This window comes from Siphateles boraxobius, unplaced genomic scaffold (genome assembly GCF_051911475.1).
Source record: "Siphateles boraxobius isolate OS27281-9 unplaced genomic scaffold, OSU_SipBor_1 47, whole genome shotgun sequence".
NCBI lineage: Eukaryota > Metazoa > Chordata > Actinopteri > Cypriniformes > Leuciscidae > Siphateles > Siphateles boraxobius.
The window spans coordinates 2902309-2924059 of NW_027509108.1; the positions used below are offsets into that span (position 1 = coordinate 2902309).

General features: G+C 40.7%; 1 protein-coding gene and 1 long non-coding RNA gene across 3 annotated transcripts in view; one reads left to right on the forward strand and one right to left on the reverse strand.

The window, feature by feature from the left end:
- Nucleotides 1-21751, forward strand: part of LOC143710510 (B-cell receptor CD22-like) — a 773497-nt gene that overhangs the window by 354675 nt on the left and 397071 nt on the right. The gene's annotated exons all lie outside the window — the stretch shown is intronic.
- Nucleotides 7244-21728, reverse strand: LOC143710471 (uncharacterized). 2 transcript variants are annotated; one of them, XR_013194565.1, is made up of 5 exons: nt 21660-21728; nt 21424-21469; nt 21204-21284; nt 20995-21054; nt 7244-7443 (listed from the first exon to the last, which is right to left on the reverse strand). It is a non-coding gene; the product is annotated as an uncharacterized LOC143710471 (long non-coding RNA). The 2 variants fall into 2 exon arrangements; XR_013194564.1 differs by lacking the exon at nt 7244-7443 and adding an exon at nt 20524-20865.

Here is a 21751-nt window from a genome sequence, read left to right on the forward strand (position 1 = left end):
TCTCGCTCATATGCAGATGTTGGGGTTGAGGCTCAACGCCAAGAAGGGTGTTCTTTCTCCAGTACAGAGAACCACTTTCCTTGGTGTGGTATGGGATTCAGTGACGATGCGGGCCACTCTATCGCCCGTTCGTGTAGCTGCTATCCTGACAGCCACCAAAGAGCTAAAGCTAGGCCAGTCACGCACTGTGAAACAGTTCGAGAGACTGTTGGGTCTCTGGGCGGCAGCGTCCAACGTGATTCCTTTTGGCCTGCTGTACATGAGACCTTTACAGTGGTGGCTAAGGACCAGAGGGTTCTCCCCGAGGGGAAACCCACTTCGTATGATCAAGGTCACGCGGCGGTGCCTTCGTGCCTTAATTATATGGAGGAAACATTGGTTCTTAACCCAGGGTCCGGTATTGGGAGCTCTTTGCCATCGTGTTACGATCTCGACAGATGCTTCCCTCACCGGCTGGGGAGCGGTAATGGAAGGCCGCTCGGTTCAGGGTCTGTGGAAAAGTCATCATCTTTCGTGGCACATCAATTGCCTGGAGATGATGGCTGTCTTCAATGCGTTGAGACAGTTTCTCCCAGACCTGAGGGGCCATCATGTGCTTGTACGAACAGACAACACATCAGTGGTCTCTTATCTGAACCGTCAGGGGGGTCTGCGGTCGCGTCCGCTCTGCAAACTGGCGCACCAGATCCTCCTGTGGTCTCTGGGGAAGGTACTCTCCCTGAGGGCAGTGTATATTCCTGGGGACCAGAATGTGGGGGCAGACATCCTGTCGAGGCAGGAGCTGAGGCCAGGGGACTGGAGACTCCACCCCGAGGCCGTGGAGAAAATTTGGGAGTTTTACGGCCAAGCAGAGGTGGATCTGTTTGCGTCTCAGCACACGACGCACTGTCCACTTTGGTTCTCCCTTACTCACCCAGCCCCCTTGGGGCTGGATGCTATGGTGCAGACGTGGCCGAGGCTACGTCTGTACGCATTTCCCCCTGTTGCTCTGCTCCCAGGAGTTCTGGAACGAGTCCGCCAGTACGGAATAAGCCTACTGCTTGTAGCACCACGCTGGCCGAGTCGGATCTGGTTTGCGGACCTGATCCATCTCTTAGACGGTCCTCCCTTGGAGATCCCGATCAGGAGAGACCTTCTGTCTCAGGCCGGGGGCACAATATTTCACCCTCGGCCAGAGATTTGGAACCTGTGGGTTTGGCCTCTGAGGGGGCCCAACTCATAGAGAGTGGTCTCTCAGCTGAGGCTGCTGAGACCATCCTAAGCTCCAGAGCTCCAGCTACTAGGAAACTATATGCGCTGAAATGGAAAGTTTTTTCTGTATGGTGTCACCGACATCAGTGGGATCCGGTTAACTGTTCTGTGAACACAGTACTCGAGTTCTTGCAGGAGCGCTTTACGTCAGGTTTATGTCCTTCCACACTTAAGGTTTACGTGGCGGCCATTGCGGCTTACCACGCCCTGGTTGGGGGTACATCGTTGGGTCGAGACCCCCTGATTACACGTTTCCTTCGTGGCACACTGAGGCTGAGGCCTGCAACTCGCACTAGGGTGCCAGCTTGGGATTTGGCATTAGTACTAGAAGGCCTGTCTAGGGCTCCATTCGAGCCCTTAGATTCGGTTTCAGAGAAATTTCTTACCCTTAAGACTATCTTTCTGCTAGCTATTTCGTCCCTTAAGAGAGTTGGAGACCTTCAGGCCCTTTCGGTTTCCCCCACTTGCCTTGAGTTTGCACCGGGGATGGTCAAGGCATTCTTATATCCAAAACAGGGATGCGTCCCTAAGGTGCCGACCTTGATTCCGAGGCCTATCGTGCTGCAGGCTTTCTGTCCTCCTCCCTTTACATCTGCGGACCAGGAAAGGCTGAACCTCTTGTGTCCAGTGCGAGCACTGGATACTTATGTTCATCGGACATCTTTTATGAGGAAGTCCGACCAGTTATTTATTTGCTTTGGATCACCTAAGAAGGGTCTTCCTGCTTCTAAACAGACGGTTAGCAAGTGGATAGTCGAGGCTATTTCACTTGCATACGAGTACTCTGACCATCCGTGTCCCTTGGTGGTCAGAGCTCACTCAACGAGGGGTATGGCGGCCTCTAAAGCCTTGTTATTTGGGGTTTCCCTCCAAGACGTTTGTGATGCGGCAGGCTGGTCCTCACCGCTCACATTCGTCAGGTTTTACAGTTTGGACCTGGATGCTGCCCCAGGTTCTCAGGTGCTTAGTGCTTAGTTCCAACAGACTGACACTCAGGTACTTGGAATTCTGGCGTTTTGTGTATTCTCGTTCCCAAAGCGTCAAGTGACGCATCGCGAGTTCCCTCGAAAGGGAACGTCTCAGGTTACTACTGTAACCATAGTTCCCTGAGAAAGGGAACGAGACGATGCGTCACCCTGCCATACTTCCTGCTTCCCTGTGATCGGCTTGCTTCGACTTTTTGAAGCTAATGCCGCGTTTCACCGGGTGAGCCTTTATCCCTTCCTGGTCATGACGTCACCCGCCCGTGACGCTCATTCTTTCCATTGGACTAGTTGACATTGATGCTCAGACGCATGCACGCTGGGGGCGTTCCCAAAGCGTCAAGTGACGCATCGTCTCGTTCCCTTTCTCAGGGAACTATGGTTACAGTAGTAACCTGAGACGTTTTAACAGCAGGAGAGATGTGAGTGTGTCCGTCTACAGCACAGCTATATCTGTCTGAATCCTCTCTTCTGACTGACTGCAGCAGGAGTTCATTGTTTCTGTCTCTTCTCTCAGTTAATGGCTGTGAGTTTCTGTACCAGATGAATGTTGCTCTGTCAGTCAGAGCGCAGCTGCTTTTACATGTCAGACTGACTGAATCTCCCTCTGTCACTCTCTCAGGAGACTCCACCTGAAGATCTGAACACAACACACACATTATATCTAGTGCTGCTGTCATACACTGATTATTATTCAACATAATGCACAGAAGAAGCCTCATCATAGTCACCTGTGATAGTAAGAGTCACTCCTGGTTCACCAAGCCATTTGTCTTTATCAGTGATGTATCTGAAACAGTACATGTGTGAATCCTTCAGTGTCACATGACTCAGTCTGATGTTGCAGTTCTGCTTTTTATCTCCCAGATACTGAAGCCTCCGACTGTATTCAGTGTCATTAGACAGATCTGGAGGCTCGACATCTTTTACAGGGTTTTTGGTCCAGAACACTTTCTCGATCTGATATCCAGTAGGGTATTTATAAGTGCAGAAACCCCTGAAATACAGAATTGATCCTGAACATTTAACACCAGCATGTGCATAACAAATGCAGTGTCCAGTTTATCTTGAGTGTTTCTAAGTGTTGCATTGACTAACCGTGAATCATGAGAAGGACGATCAGAGGAAGAGGACGAGCCATTCTGAGTGATGTCACTATCAGCACCTACAACAAATGTACAGTGGCTTATTTTTTAACTTAAAGTCTAGTTACATAAACATAGCCATTATGTTATGGCCCTATCTTACACTCGGTGCAAGGCAGTGGCAAGCGTCACGTAAGTGTTTTTTGCTAGTTTCAATTCGACGCAGATTTCATTTTCAGGTCCTGCGCCACATTGTTTAAATCGCACATTCATTTGCGTCCATTTGTGCGCCCATGGGCTGCTGGTCTGAAAACCAGGTGTGTTCAGGCTCATTGTTGGCGTGTTGCAATTTTGAGGAACTGAAATAGACTGCGCCATTGACCAACTGAAACCTGGTCTAATGTCAATGGTGCAATATTTTTTTTTATTTAAAAGGCTTAGTAATGTGAGCCTATAGGTGGGTCCACAACACACGTACACTCTGCTTATTAAACACACAGGGACACACAGCAGCACACAAAAATGCCAAATACTGAAAATAAAAGGATTACAATGTAAAATATTATTATTGTGTACATAAAGATATGGTGGTATGAATTTGGCTTGTCCTGTAGATGGTCTGAGCTTTAACCTTGGTTCCCTAAAACGTTCTTATCGCTAAGTAGTTCTTAACCTATTCCTTAACCTCTCTCTTAACGTGATGGCACGATTCCCGACACGTTCGTACGCTAAGTATATCTTCTGTAAGTCACACTTTCGTAAGGTTGGTCTGGACCATTGGTAAGCTCTCTCTTACCGTTGTTTGAGCTCAAGGCGCTAGTCGCCGCCACTGCAGCAGTCTTTAGAAATCAGCGTAGCGCAGTACAAGTCAACAATGATTTTGTGGCTCAACAATGATTTGATGTTATGGACATTTTAAGACTAATAATAAAATATGTTCACAATGGATACAGATCTATTTATGAAGTTGACTTTATTTGGTATCAGAACTAATATGGTGGTAATAGCCTAGGCTATTTCGTAATGTCATTAAAGCGTTTAAATTGGCAATCACTTTTGATAATTAAAATCTGGCAAACAATTTGGCTCTAAATTGCTAAGATCTATAAATGGGTAAGCATGGTGGTGTCCAGTAAGCGACCAACTACGGCAGCGATCCAACGTGTCCTTGTATTGAATCAAAGACGGCGCCGGCCGCGGAGCCGTTTAGTCCATGTCAATTTTGTTATTCGGGAAAACTTAAGCCCTTTTGACATTTTGGCTGACGTGGCTATAAAAAATAAATAAATAAAAAAACAACAAAAAAAAACCTTGGTAAGATATATCTTTCGAGTCTTCTTAGCGCGCTAAGAGTGAGCGTTATCGGGGAACCGGGCCCTGTTTTCTCTCGGTTTGTGATTTGGTAGGGAGTGAGTGTACATTTCTGTTATTTATTTGTTATATTATTAGTAAGTATAATTAGTAAGAATTCAACTCCCAGGTAGAATAAACTTGTGTTTGTTATTTTGGCATTGCCCCTTCTGAAGTCTTTGTTTCCCTCCTAAGTTGTACTTTCTAAGTAAACTGTTATATATTAAGAGCCTTTGAATAAAGGTGTTAAACATAATCTTGTTGTTGTGGTGCTGTGGCATGGCCCAGATAAATGCTCTTAAAACTCTTAATTTTGTTATGTTCTGTTAATTAAAACCCCTAGACATTCGTAGGACATAACACTGTCAAAAAGCACCATCCGTCAGACAAGATATTAAACCGAGGTCCTGACTCTCCGTAATCATTAAAAATTCCAGGATGTCCTTTGAAAAAAGAGTAGGGGTCTAACCCCGGCATCCTGGCCAAATTTGCTCATTGGCCTCTGTCCATCATGGCCACCTAATCATCCCCATATATACAGTTTGGCTTCCTCACTCTGTCTCCTCTACACCAGTAAGCTGGTGTGTGATGGGCGTTCTGGCACAGTATGGCTGCCGTTGCATCATCCAGGTGGTGCTGCACATTGGTGGTGGTTGAGGTGATCCCACCTTCCCCAAGTGCATATGATAAACATCTGTCTTATTGCAGTAATTGGCATGGAGACAATGGAGAAAAGCAACTGGGAAAGTGGGATATTCTGAGAGAGTGGACTGAGGACTTGTGCGCTGTATCTGTTCCAAGCCCAGAGCAGACTTTATGCAACTTTGATCAACTGAGAAGTTTATGGAAGCTCAGAGAACACAGATTAAGACACTAGCTCAACATAAACCCCCTGTATCTTGACTATAGCGGCGCCACAGTTATTTTTGCACTGCTTGAGTACGAAACTGTCCAACGCCTTTCCCTGACACCTTTTGATTGACAGCAGCTTTCATTATATAGTCAGCCTGTATTAGACAGTTATCTGTGATTAAAAGATCAAAGTTGATTTTTATTGAGGTGTTTGTCACTAAAATACAAAAAACTGCTAGAGTAAACATTTGTGCTATTAGACTTTTGATTTTAAACCATATAATTACTGAGACACGGGCCTGTGACAACTAGCCCCAACCAATCTCCCATAAATCAATCAAATAAAGATATTTGACAGAACACTTATAAAATCATGCTCTTACCCGTTTCACCAACAACCGTGACCAGTGACAGCACTACAAATGATCAGGCTGAAACCAGTATAGGCGTTTTCACACTGAATGATACGTGATTAACACATTATATTTTCACATGAGCTTATGACACCTCAACTAGTGCAGATCGAGCAGAGAAAGAGTTTTACATTTTAACAACATTAATCTATATGCATAAAAGATAAACCGAGATAAACTGTATAGATAAACTGATAGACAGATAAATAATGTCGGTGTATAAAGATGCTTATGTAGTAATGTTTTCAAATTTGGGAATATCTATTTTCAATCAGTTGCATATAGATAGTAATGACAAGGAACCTGTTCTTAGGAAACAGAGAATATAATTGCTTGAATAACTTTACTTTAATTTGCATATGCAGACCAACTATCCTAGCTTGTAACACACTGAAAGGTATTGCAGTGGCAGTGACGTCAAAACACAAATTTCATTGCCAGCATCGGCAACTGTGCATTTGATAAACCTCCAATTTACTGATTAATAGCAATCTGGAAGTTAAATAAAGAACTTTAAACACGCTGATGAAGCAGAATTGATTCATCTGAATGTTTTTATCATGATAAATATTACGTTTATTAATCTGTCAGTTGCCTTGTCCTTCTTGAATGCATCACATGTCTGTAAACATTGTAGGTGAGAAAAAGAAATGCATGAACTTTTGACAGCAGCATCACAGTGTGATCACGTGACCTGCATAAGCGATGGAGAAACACTGAGGGACGTCACACAAAAGAGGAAGAGGAAATCAGTCCTGTCAGAGTGACGCTTGAGGCCTTTTCACATACCAAATATTTCAGCTCTAGTAATGGAAGTCTTTGCTTCTAAATAAAAGATCTAAATTGTGAATTGTCTGGACAAACCTGAACTAAACACTTTTTTTGAGCATCAGAAACAAAATTTATGGATCATGTAAAATTTCAATGCTGATTTGAAATATGTTATTAAAATGTGACTTTTTTGCCAGTTTTTCGGGATATCTCGCCCTTCAAGCATAAAGGAGTTGGTCTTGCATGAGCAAAAAAGGGTTCCTACCTGAAAGGGCTGGAAATAAACTAACTTTCCTTGAAAGGGACTTTGATTAGGTTCTAAAAGTTGGCATTGCAAGGATCCATGGGTACTAGTATTGACACTAGTAATTTATTGAATTCAAGATTAATTCAAAATGTCAAATACTTAAAGTGAATTTAATATTTAAACAGTTGTATTCCTACACAGAGCTTAAACATGTTTAAGTGACACAAATAACAACAAAAACTAATAAAGAATTAGCTTTAACCATAAGCAAGTATAATTAAACAAGTCACAATGCATAAAGCAACAATATATTTCCATGATGACATTATTAATTTCCGGCCACAAGCCTTTTATTTCCACTTATATCAATTGTCATATATTCCCGATTCTTTTCAAAACACTCCTGTCAATCAGGCTCCACCCACACAGTCGAATGGAGACTGTAATGTTTTGGTGTGTGCCATCGTCCACTACAGCATATTCCTGTTAGTCTGGGACAAAAAAATTGACACAAATGAGATCCATTTATCAAGTTTAACCATTTTGAAATGTTTAAACTGCACACTCATAGTCATTCTGCACAGGTGTCGAGAGAAGAACGACAGAGTAGGACATCTACCGTATTTTTCTGAAAGTAAGAGGACCCTGAATATAAGACCCCCCTTTCTCAACATGTACCTTTTGGAAAATAGGCTTTTTGAGGGCCAAATCTTGTCTTTTATAAAGAAAGTAATTTTATTTTCATATAAAAATAATTTACAATTTATGAAATAATTTTCATATTGCATATTTTTCATATTCTAAAGTTCATAAAACAGGTGTTTGATGTGATCCAGGGGATATGATTTTTTTTTAAAGCACTGAAAAAGACAGCAGCTTCTCCCTGAACTTGGAGGTTAAGCACTTGGCAAGACTTGTCCTTGTTCCATTACGCTGCATCAAAGGGGACGCTTCGAAGAAGCCGACAGGCAAGTGTGTCATTTTGTAGAAAAAAAAAAAATATATATATATATGTGTAAAAAACGAAATGAGGGGCCTCGCTCGTGGGTATGGTTTTAATCGTGGGTAAGGATTTAATTCCTTTTGGCTAAAAGTGAAGAGAGTTTAGTCTTGTAGGAAACACTTACCGTTACATTCTCATACACAGGATCACTCAATTCAACATCATAAGCGATCTGTCTGTCACGATCAGGTCTGGACTGATACATCTTTGCCATTAAAGAAAAAAACAGAATAAATGGAAAATAAATAATGTCTATAAACTACTCACTAAAGTCACTGCTACATTCAGACTTTCAATCTTTTAGATACCAATTCATTTACCTGATCAGTAAACTACTGATCATTTTTCTCACCTGAGACTTCTGTTTGTCATTTCTCTTTTTCATCCAACTTTAAAGACAGTGATTTGACACAATTACAACCAATCATATTGTAGGATTACAAATTTTATTTAAATGTTTAATTTAGATTTCCAATACAATAGTATTTTATATTGAGAAAAGTTTATAAATGATGAGACCAGGAAATCTCTGCAAACGGTAGGGGTTCCCAGCGGGATATTCCTGACTGTCCCATCTCAGTACGAGAAGGCTAGGCTTTTCCTGTTCTCATTGTTTTACCAGGTGTAGACTCATGCTGAGCAAGTTTGAACACCTGCTATTTTATTAATGAGACCATTTGTCTTGGGATTTCTTATCTCAGTGCGAGAAGTCCTGAACCGTTCTGTTCTCATGTTTCAGCTCATTTACATACTTTGTTCATCGCAATGTAATCCCTCCCCCTTGAAATGTATATAGACTACAATGTAAAGTTCCCTTAGTTAGACTTGATTAGACTTGACTTGACTTGGGTACGAAGCAGACTACAGCAAATAAAGAATCCTGCTTAAATAAGTCTCCTGGTTTTCGCTTCTGAGTTTTTCTACACTGAAGAAGGAAGAAGTTTACAACAGATGGTGCCGTGACACGGATGGAGAAACTGAAACTCAACAAAGAATGAACTTTTCAAAGCTCAAAGATCTCAACAAAGCTGACTGAGTTCCAAAACCAAGCTCAACAAAGATCTCTGACTGAGTTTCCAGACGGAATTTTTCCATACAACAAAAATTTGGTGAGTTTCACTCCATTCAAAGAACCGTTGAAAAAAACAGTAAAAATTATCCTCTGTGCCATCAGAGAAGAAGTTAACAAACAGCCTTAGGGTTTGTTAACTAAAGTTATCCTCTAAAGTTGCTTTTAGAGATGAAATGTATCCTCTGTTTTCCAGGCAGGGAAGATTAACGTACATGTTAATACTGTTTACCCTCTGCTTTGCCAGGGAAGTGTTTTATCCTCTATAAAATTAGGGAAGATTAGCATCAAGTGCTAATATATTGTACCCTCTGTTTTCAGGCAGGGAAGATTAACGTACATGTTAATATTGTTTTACCCTCTGCTTTGCCAGGGAAGTGTTTTATCCTCTATAAAGTTAGGGAAGATTAGCATCAAGTGCTAATATATTGTACCCTCTGTTTTCAGGCAGGGAAGATTAACGTACATGTAAATATTGTTTTATCCTCTCCTTTGCCAGGGAAGTGGCAAAAGTTCCCTCTCAAGGGAACTTGAGCTGCGTTTGAGACGCGGCGGGAACGCTCTGCGTGATTACGTCGTGAAGCACGCGTAAAATCAGTCCAATGGAAGCCCGCTACGACATAGGTGACGTCATAGACCAGGAAACTATAAAGCACCCCAGAAATCAGACCGCGACAGCTTCTGTACCTTCAGCAAGCGCTCTCTGTATATCTGTCCTTGTCTATTTATTGTTGTCTGTCAAGCCCAATATATATACATATATCTATCATTATGGTGAGCAAGCAAGATTATAGACGGTGTGTTGTTCCCTGCCCTCGTTATATTACGGGTGGGGACACACATCAGCTGTGTATTGTTTGTTTGGGAGTGGAGCATGCCCAGTCAGTCCTCTAGGGGGCTGATTGTGAGCATTGTATGAGTCTATCTATGAAGACGCTCCGCTCTCGCCGATCGTTCTTCGAGGAGGACGGTTCGGTTCGCGCTCCTCGGGGTGCGGGTCCCGCTGCTGCTGAGGCTCAGCGCCGACTTTCATCTTGGGGTTCGCAGATGGATCTAGTAGCGGGGTTTGAGACGGGCCCTGCCTTTTCTCAGCCCTTACCTGCTGGATCCGGTGTCTCTGCACAGGAAGGAGCCCGCTCTGCGGCTTCTCCTCCCCGGGCTGGGGCACCAATATTGCGGCTATCCAGTTCTGAGGATCTGGATGTCGCGGGTATGGGGGATTTTGAGTGTTTTTCAGCTCATACCCCTGCTGATGAGGAGCTTATGGAGGTTTTATCTCGTGCTGTAGCTAAATTAAATATTGAGTGGCCAGCCGATGATGTTGATGTTGTATCTAGAAAAAGTTTGTTAGATGAACGTTATCTACCATCTAGATCACGACCTCCTCGTCGGGAACTCCCGTTCTTTCCTGATCTCCACACTGAGGTGTCGAGATCGTGGATTAAACCGGCATCTTTCAGAGTACACAACCCTCAGACTAGTAATTATAGTAAGATTCAGAGTATTGAGCACTGTGGTTATTTATCTATGCCTCGCGCGGAAGACACACTAGAGAGTTATCTTTCCCCTGAGTCAACTTCGCCTCTGAAAGCCCCGACGTTACCCACCAAACCTTTAAAAAATACATCCTTATTGGTGGGTAAAGCGTATTCGGCAGCAGGTCAGGCCGCGGCGTGCTTGCACACTATGTCAATTCTCCAAGCATACCAGGCTGACCTGCTGAGGGACTTAGACGATTGTGAGGAAGTTAGTGCCGACGCAATTCGAGAATTGCGTTGTACGACAGATCTATCTCTCCGGGCCACCAAGGAGACGGCCAAGTCTGTGGTGCCTTGGTGGCCACGGAACGTCACTTATGGTTGAATTTATCAGAAATAAAGGAAAAAGATAGATCTGTTCTTCTGGACGCACCGCTGTCACCTACAAGTCTGTTCTGCGACGCTATAAATTGTGTCGTCGATAGGTTTCAAGAAAATAAGAAACAAGCGGCTGCGTTTCAGAGGTTTCTTCCTCGCCGGTCTAATGTCCCCGAGGCTGCTCGTAGTGTAAAGTCTGAGCAGCCTCGTCTGTCTACGAGCTCCGTTCACAGATTCCAGCAAAAGCAGAGTGTCGCTGCTCGGGCACCTCCTCAATCTGAGACTCCTGAGTGGCGGTCGCAGCCCAGGCCTGTTAGAGGTAGACAAGATCTGAGGGCTGTTATCTCTAAGAGAGCTTGGTCTAAGAAGAAGAAGTCCTGACGCCAAGGCTATCAGGCTTCTGAGGGTGGTCCCCTCCAGGGAGGAACGATTCCGAGGAACCGTCCCTCCTTGGCACCCTCCGGGGGGCGACCCTCCGAGGAGAGCCGCAGCGTTGCCACTTCGGTTGTTCCCTGCCGGTTCGCCACTTCAGGGCGCCGAGGTGTCAGCGTCCCCGTGCAATACTCTGAGGAGGGTTGTAGAACGGTCAGTTCGGTTGTTCCCTGCCGGTTCGCCGCTTCAGGGCGCCGAAATGATTGTTCAATCAAATCCAGAGGCCAGTCTCGAGAGACTGGTTCCCTTACCGGAATTTCTGGCAGCGTGGAAACTTCTGCCAAATATTTCTCTTTGGGTCCTGTACATAATAGAAAAGGGTTACAGAATTCAGTTCGGTTCTCATCTGCCCAGATTTCAAGGGGTCCTCCCCACGGTAGTGGACTCACAGCAGGCTCGGGTTATGGAACAGGAAGTACTGACACTTCTTCAAAAAGGGGCTATAGAAAGGGTTTGTCCTCCCAGCAGAGAGTCAGGGTTTTACAGCCGTTACTTCGTTGTTCCAAAGAAGGATGGAGGGTTGCGTCCTATTCTAGATCTGCGCCAGTTAAACAGCAGAGTTCAGAAACTCAAGTTCAGAATGCTTACACTCAAACAGATTGTATCACAGATTCAGTCCGAGGACTGGTTTGTCACAATAGACTTGAAGGACGCGTACTTCCATGTGTCTATCCATCCTCATCACAGGAGGTTCCTGAGGTTCGCTTTCGGGGGCGAAGCATACCAATATCGGGTTCTTCCATTTGGCCTAGGTTTATTGATCATAGATTGTGTTTTGCACTGCAGTTTCTTTTGAAGCCTCTCTACAGTTTCGTTTGGTTTAGGTTTTCTGTAGTTTTCTGTAGAAATTCAATGAAAAAAGACCCATCTCAGAGTGCTTTACAGAATGTACGGTTACTGTAATGAAAAAAACGAAGACAGAGACAGAATTGCTGCAATGAATAAAATAAATAAAAATAAATGTATACATTTGCATAATTCAATCAGCTGTTTCTCAGTAACAATAGAATAAAATACAGGAGATATATTTGTGTTTCAATTCTCAATATAAACAGCTGTTCACCTTGACTTTAGCCTGGGTTAGGTTTAGAACATGGTGTTTTCTGTTCTGACATACAGTGTTAAAGATTTGGTAAATTTGCCTGTAAAAATCCATTGTTTTGGTCTTCTTTGAGCTTGTGAGTAAAAGAAGTTCAAGCATTTTAAATTTGTGTTAATTGTATGCATTTTGTGTTAAAGCAACAAGAAATGTTTTACTAGTATAGCTTACACAGACGGATGCAGTGCTAACTGTGTTAAGATTTTATTAAATTTGTTAAAAGTATTGAAAAAAATTATAATAGCGATTGTAAAAAAAACTGTAAATGACCCATTTTAAATACACATTCATCTTTACAGAGGTGAAGTATCCCTTTAAGTAAAAATCTATCTACCTTTGCCGTTTTAACCTATAAAAACAAATGCCAAAGAACATTGCAACTTTCATCGCAACTTTTTAGAAAAGTGGCCGCAACATCAGGCATTTTAGGCCGCAACAATCACAAAAAAGACCCGCAAAATCCTGGAGGGACTGAATAATGCTCAATCATCACTAAATTAATCACTTAATTATCTCATTAACTCTAACACTATTGAGTGTTAATTTAACAGTCATATCTGCATCATATCTTCCATCTGAAAGCAGGTGAAGGTGATTTACTACTAATCAAGGAACCGGCTTTACTGACGAGATGCGCATAACAATATCGTGCGATATATCGCCCAGCCCTAATTTTTACCCAGCCCTAGCGGATTTTTTTTTCCCAAACGGAAAGGTTTGAGCGATTTAAGGACATTTGCGGGCTTTATAGCACAGGTTGCGTTGCTTGATGTTACTCTTGCAGTGTGCAGTCTCGCCCGCCAGATTTTTCCTCACAAATGCTCCACTAAGGCATTATTTATATCTTTTGGATTGCAGTTGGCTTATATATTAAAAATATGAAAAGCACAGAGAAGGCTGCTTTTTTTCATTTTAAATACTCATGCACGCTTTGTGAAGAGCGCTCGCGCATGCGGCTGTTGAGCGGCTGATTGGTTAAATGTACTTGCATCTCAAAATGCTTTTATGACGCGAAATTAATGTAAACACGGTCAGTTATATCTTAAACCAACAGGACAAACCACATCTTATATTTCAAAATAGATCTGTGCATTAGTGAATGCTGCTTATCGTATATAAACCAGAACTGGGCGATATATCGCATGACATTGTTATGGGCATCTTGTCAGTAAAGCCGGTTCCTTGATTAGTAGTAAATCACCTTCACCTGCTTTCAGACGGAAGATATGATGCAGATATGAGTGTTAAATTAACACTCAAGAGTGTTAGAGTTAATGAGATAATTAAGTGATTAATTTAGTGATGATTGAGCATTATTGAAGACACTTGATGTTACCAAGCAGAATCACAGAAGGAGAAAATCACAAATTGTAAGCCACCGTTATGGCGATCAGCTTTTGTTTTAGTTGGACTCTTGACCCTTAACCTTTCAATTTAAATTTTGTTTGTCTGCTGATATTGATTTATAACAGTCAAATGAACAAAGAGAAGTGTGATCTGACAGTGTTGGTTATGTTTTGGCAAATTAATGCTATGATCTGAAAAATGAAACCTATTAAAATAGTTTGGTTTAACTTGCTAGCAACAGCTTTGTGGTTCTACAGCATATGATTATCAGCATTTTTCTTATAATCCAAAATGTTTAGTAAACATTGTTCTGATCATAACACTTTCAAGTGAATTTATTTAGAAACAGACATCAATAATCAGCCTGTGAATCTCAACAATGGTGACAATAATAAAGCATGTTGCAGTGGCTGCCACCAATCACAACTCATTAATGGCTCCCATCATGCATTGCGGTATGAATAAATTATGATCTGAATTGTCTATGTTATTTACTTTTCCTAATTGAATATTCTGCTCGTCACCATTGTTGAGATGCATTGACTGAATCTTGAGGTCTGTGTGTGCCTAAAAAGAAATAAGTTTTTTTTTTTTAATTAAGAAACTTACGTTTAACTTTTAAGAAATCATTTATATTATATCTAAAATTCTGGATATTTATGCAGAATCACAGTTATGCTGTAATCAACAGCATAAATCACAAACATTAAGTTCAAATGATGATTGTCAAAATATAACCAACATCATCAGATCACTTTTTTTCTTTGATCACCTGGCAGTTATAACTCAGATAAAGCAGCCAAACAAAATTTGAAGTTAATAACATAAGGGTCGAGAGCCTAACTAAAGCAAACACTGATCGCCATAATGGTGGCTTACAATTTTAGATTTTCTCCTTCATTGATTCTGCTTTAGGTGTCTTCAATAATGCTCAATCATCACTCAATTAATCACTTAATTATCTCATTAACTTTAACACTCTTGAGTGTGGACTCATATACACTCGCAGGAGTGTAACACTGGATTTAACACTGGAGTTTTTGCTGTGTACAAAGAGCCGTAGTTCACTGACAAGCTGAGCCATATCACCCTAATTATCGCTGGCGATAGGTCCGCGATATTAATGCGATATGGCTCAGCTTGTCAGTGAACTACGGCTCTTTGTAGTAAATGTCGCTCCATCTGAAAGCAGGTGAAGGCGATTTACTACTAATCAAGGAACCGGCTTTACTGACGAGATGCGCATAACAATGTCGTGCGATATAGCGCCCAGCCCTAGTTCCGTAATGCTTTAAGAGAACCACAAAATTACCACTTTATAATTCATGAAAACTAAGGAGGAGATTGGTTGCAACTGGGAAAGGGATTTGTCATTCCGCTGCACATATGGCAATAAACTAGACCGAAGGCCTATTGCGCTGCATACATGTTACATTAATACTAGCAATAATACTCACCTCTAAACTTGGAGTAATGGAGTGATCGAAGGTTCGCGATATAAGTTTGTATAGTTCTAGCTGCAAACTTACAACTGGTGTAACCAGTGTTTTAGCTGCATGTCTTCAGGCTGCTCACAGACAGCCACTTTTAGAGGGTCTGCGAAGAGGTCCATACTTTCTAGTATGCATTTACAAGGAGGCATTAATCATCTTTTGAGGTTTTTTGAAGTTTGTTTTTTTGCATGGAACAACACTGTATTCAGCTTGTTTACATCAGGAACACACTAACTCATGTGTAACTTGTGCATTCAGTACTCATTGAGTCCCCCTAGTGGGCTGGATAGAACAGCACAACTCTAAGGTAATTTACAATACCCTGACATTAGTGATATGCGGATCGATTCTAAAGTATCAATATTTACGATCCCAATGTCTCCTGCTCTAGTATCGATTCTCATATTAAAAGACCAATATTTAAACTCAGTAATTTGGAGTGAGTGTTTATGTTATCATAAGTAACTTGCTGTCACCAGAAAAGTCTAATTATATCCGGTTAGGGGAAGGAACTACTTCTCCTTCCGCCGGTCAGTTGTGTGTGCACTGCGGCTCTGTGACGGAGCCGGCCGATGCACCCTTTATTTACATTTCCCACTACGAAGACTGCAGACTGCAGAGTGACTATGGCTGACCGCAAAATGAGTCATGTCTGGCTGTGTTTTAGCTGTAAAGACAGCAGTGACGCTGTGTGTGATGTGTGTGGAGAGACAGTGAAATACAGTGGTAACACTACGAACCTCGCTAAACATCTGAGGTTAAGTCACAAGAGTGAATATGATGATATAATGAAGGGGCGATCGGAGGAGGTCCAGGGCGAGAAGACACAAGGTGCTAGGGCAAGACAGACTTCAATCAGCGAGTCATTTGGCAGTGACAGAAGTTATCCAGGTACAGAGAGATAGCGTGATAGTCACGTTATCACTGACTGTGGGAAAGTTATTCACGTCTGTTAAGTGTAACCCGTGACAAGTTTGTTACGTCAAACTCACTAATAGACCAGTGGCTCAAAAGATTTAGGTTCGTCCGAGGAGAGAGATGATGCAGCAGCAGTTAACACTCAGACAATCAGGTAAATCAACAAGTTTTAACTTTATGTTGAACAATATCGAAACAAAATTTAATACAGGACAATTTAAATAGAGTCAAGATTATTGGATTATTTAGGATTTTACGACAATTTTCCCTTATTAAAGTTAGCACTTTGTTCAGATTTTAATGTTGCGAGTCACTAATAAGAATATTTAGTGAAATCGAATTTCTAGTGAACCATTTAATTCACTTCTTTTCTTCATACACAGTACATCTTCACCATAAGATTTCACACAGATTCAATAGAAATTAAATAATCAAAACAAAACAAAGTTATTCTCACTCCAACAAAAAAAAACACTTCAAATAGTCAAGAATCAGGTATTTCTTCAATGAACTGATCGGTTCATTAATTCAGTCCAAACAGTCCGTGAACTGTTCAATTCAGTTCTAGAATCATTTCCAGATGATACAAATAGAAGAATGCACGATTCTGTCCTTCCGTTCAAAGATGAACGACTGTTTCTTTTTTTTCAACAGGAAGGACAATATTTCGTTCATGGGTGGCTCACCAGTCCAACTCCACTATTAGGCACCAAAGGGGAGCTGAGACGGTTCACAATCCAGGACTGACTCACACTTCACTCGATACACATGCAGAGTGGATCGCATTCATCAGTCGAATGTCCCAGCATTCAAATGGAAATAAAACACAACAAAAAAAACCTGGCCTTGAAAACACACGACCAAAATATTAATTAGCATTTCTTGTTTCATTCAATTACTTTCAGTTTTTACACAACTTCTAATAAACACATCAACAATGTTCATTTATGAAACTGCAACAAATACATTTTCTTGCATACTTGCTTGTGACATGTTATTTAACACAAAATCACACTTCATTTATTTAGTTTCACATAAATGGTCTACTTACAGTTTTCATTTTACACTCAAGACTGTATTTGCTACTAATACTGCATCACATAACCAATGCTTTAAGTAACAATATGACCTTGAATAGACTGTATAAAACCACACGGAATAGAAAAATTAAATGCAACTATATTGACTAACCAAGGAACTCGTATACAATGTGCATCGGAAGAACAGGAAAATTCCAGATGACAAATGTCCCAAAACGTCACTTTCATATACACTGCTTCTCTCTGAATCCTTTGTTATATATGCACATGTCATATTAGCATTAAGCTAGCGCCACCATTGCGTCATTAACACGCGGTCGATCACACAATGAGCATAATCACATCACCTTACTACATTTAACCATCACTTAGCTCTATAGAGATCGCTAAGACATGTGACCAACTGGGCGGCAACGTCATCAGAACGCAAAGAATTATGGGTATGTTTGGCCCGTTTACATCGGTTTACATGGGCTGGCATAGCAGGCTAGTGTTCTGGCATGAAAAAATAAATAAAAATAGCGTGAAAAACAGAATATAATCCTACAAAATGCAGCGGGCTAAAGAAAACATTGTCGGACCATACCAGAAAACTGTCGTCCGTTCAAAAGTATGCTAAAGTTTTAAGCACCACACTCCTCGCTCTCTCTCATCTATCTGCATGCAATCGCAATTCATGTCAAGATTGCAATCCTGGAGTGTGTGCGTGTGTGTTTGTGCGCCCGCGAGAGAGAGAGGCGCGTGCGCGATCGAACTGTGTGTGTGTGTGTGAGAGAGAGAGAGAGAGAGAGACGCGATCGAACTGTGTGTGTGTGTGTGAGAGAGAGAGAGAGAGACGCGATCGAACTGTGTGTGTGTGAGAGAGAGAGAGAGAGAGAGAGAGAGAGAGAGAGAGAGAGAGAGAGAGAGAGAGAGAGAGGCGCGATCGAACAGTGGAAACATAAAACATACTCCCTCATTTTGTTCATAGAGGTTATCATTCAAACTGCAAAGTGTTTACTTATATTTGTGTAATTTACACTCGCAATAAAACACAACATTGTGCTTTTGTCACACTCTAAACTCTTGTCAAGCTGTAACATACAACTGTCACCCAAACAAACACACACAGTTTTAAAAGCAACATCCAACCCCATTTCAAAACAGTCTGTGGGTTACATCTTTTGGACATTAATCATATCGCATTGGTTTTCATTTCTTTTCTTCAGAGCAGTTACATATTCTACATTGATTAAAAAAAATCAGATGTGTTTTTAATGGTAGTATAATTTTATACGAAAATCAATTATTTACCAATCAAATTAGAATAAAGTTAGGGTTCATTAAAATTAAGGAAAACAAATATATTGATCCGTTCTTAAAGGATAATTCAGGTATTTAGCACTTTGAGTCTATTTTCTAGTTTGTTTTGGATGAACTAAGTTAGAGTGGTGTGTAGAATTTTGACGATGGTCCTGTAACGACTTTTTGAATCTTTTAGAATCGCCTCTGACCGCTTCAGAGTGAGTGTCTACGAGCATACACAAACATGTCCTTAAAACAACCCGTAATGTTCGTTTTCAAAACTGTGCAAGAAGGACTATTGCAGTTTATAACACAGCAGGTAGACGGCATCTTGAACACTGCGTTCTTCCCTCCATGCAATCAAGTCTGGCGCCTTCTGTTTGTGCCACGGATTCCCAAAATGCTTTGCGTTCACCACTGGTAATACGTCACGATGACGTCACATTAGCAATCTCTATATCATCGTCATATGAATGATTTATGGACAAATTAAACAACTCTTACATTCGTTTTTTTCTGGATTTAGAGCTTAAAGTCTCCCGGAGCAGCAACAGCCATCCGCTATCGTCAGATTCACGGAGAAAAAGAAATATCTAGAACGCACTACTTTCCAAAGTTTTTATTTTATTTTTTATAATATAAAACTACTTTCCAAAGTCCTGCGATAGCGGACGCTCACATGACGTCACTCAAGTGCGATCTAATTGGAGGCTTTCCAAAAGAAGATAATACTATTGAACAGATTTATAATATTCAATATTTATGTTTTCTCACTTTTATATCATTAATTAATCCTTCTACAACTTTATATGTGCTATGTCAAAGTCTTTCAAACTTCTAATCAGTCATTTAATTCGAAGTTCATTCTGTTCCTGCCAACACTCATTGGTAACCTGGGTTACATAAGGCTTTAGTTTTTTAATGTTCAAGAATTCCCCGGAATCCCAGCATTCTTACAACAAGCTAACAGAAAGCAGTTTGTTAAAATAGAAAATACCAGTGAAACATGAAGTAAGTTAGCCTAATGAAATAAATGCAAAAATGAGTAGCTTTCCCGAGATCAGTGCTAAGAGTGTATTGAGAGAGGCTGGATATAGCCTATAGTTAAAACTAATTGGATTTAGAGGGATCTCTTTCGCCCCCCTGGCCATCATACTCTACAACAACTCCTAGCCATGGCAGGGAGGACAATAGACAAAAGAACAATTCTGCCCTACAAAAGCAAAGTGCAGTCACTACACAAACAAAGAAATGGAGAAAAAGGCCTTTAATGTTTTTATACCAGCCAGTCAAACATGTTATGGGTAGATTACAGGTAATGCATCTCCAAAACGGTACATAATTTAACCCAGATATTTTTTCACAAGACAGAACACATGTCATAAAGCCCATTAGAAGTCTTAACTCATTTTTAACCGAATGTGTAGTTACTGCGCTTTGCCTTTGTAGGGCAGAATTTCTATCTCCATCCGTACTCTGTACTTCCATCTACACTCCATTTGCACTGCTTACTCTGACTACTGTGTTTACTTTACTTTAAACTAGTTGTTACATCACACTACAAATAAAATACGTAAAAAGTATTGTTATTGGTATCGGTATCGGCAATACCAGTATTACTTGGTATTGGATCGAATAGGAATTAAGTGGTATCGCACATCACTACCTGACATATGCGAGGCTGCATGACGTGAAAGACCTGGAAGTGAATTCTGAACTGCTCTTGTAGACTTTCAGTTTCTTTTCTGTACTTACCAAAAGGGGTCTGTGTTTCGGTTAGTCACTCACAACTTGTTTCTGTTGGAACAGTTTTCATCGTCGTAGAAGGAATAAGTTCAAACGTAAGTTGCTATATATTAGGGACTTTTTTTCTAGAAATGTTGTTGTTCTGAACAACAGTAAGATTGTGAGTGTAATTTTGTGCAGTAATCCTTATATTAATAATCTTATGTACTTTGATCTATTTTTTTTCTCTCTAGCAATCTCTAAGTGTAATGGTCTTCAATATTTGTTATGCTGTTATTCTTGATTTATTGAATGACAGAGGAGTGTGCAATTTTACATGCCTTTTATTGGAAACATGAACAATACCGATACTTACGGTCAAAAACATGAATAATCTCAATGAAGTAAGATTCATACATGATGAAAAAGCATAAAGAGAAACACACTACCAGTGATTACACCGTTTTACATAACTTCATTAACCGTTTACTTTCATTATCACACATCTATCTATAAAATGATCCCTTATTTACTTCAGTCACACGTCATCATGACACTCCTGTCAATCATTCAAGGCTCCTCCCACAAAGAGATGCATAAAGGCTGTAATATTTACTGTGTCCAAAACACTACAGCATCTTGTTAGGCTGAATAAGAAAGAAGGAAAGTGAAAACATTAATAATGAAATATTTAAATAAAAGCATCAACAACATTTGTCATAAGTAAAGGCTAATAGATTGGGTTTTGTCTCTATCTAGTGGGTATTCTTACTTACTGGAAGATTTTGATACAGAGACGAGTCCAGTTCAGGGTTACAATCATCAAGTTGAGCAGCCTTTATGAATGAAGGTAAAAGTTAAAACAGGATTGTGTTATTTAAATTTCCATATACTTTGTCAATATAGATATTTTCACACTGATATTTAGCATTTAATTCCTTTTGGCTGAAGGTGAAGAAAGTTTAGTCTTGTAGGAAACACTTACCGTTGCATTCTCATACACAGGATCATTCAATTCAACATCATAAGCGTTGCGTCTGTCATGATCAGGTCTGGAATTACTCATCTTTGCCATAGAATAGAGAGAAAATAAATAATGTCTATAAGCAACTCACTAGAAAAAGTCACACATTCAGACTTTCACTTTTAGTTACAGATTAATTTACCTGATCAGTAAAATTCTGAAAACAATAATTTTTTCTCACCTGAGACTCCTGTGTGTCATTTCTCTTTTTCAAACACCAGCTTCTCCTTTAAAGACAATGATTTTATACAATTACAACCAGTCAGAACCTATTTGATGTTTAATACACAGATTTTATTCGAATCAATGATATTTCTCTATAGGACATGGCACTGTACAAAGTGAACTGAATTTACAACTTTATAACTCAGTCAATTATTCACACACACTACAGAGTAACACAGACACAAATCTTACCAAATCACTAACATCGTAATGATCACTGCAGCTCCACAAACCCCTCCAATGGATGTGTATAAAATCACCAGACGTCCTGCAATGAGACAAAA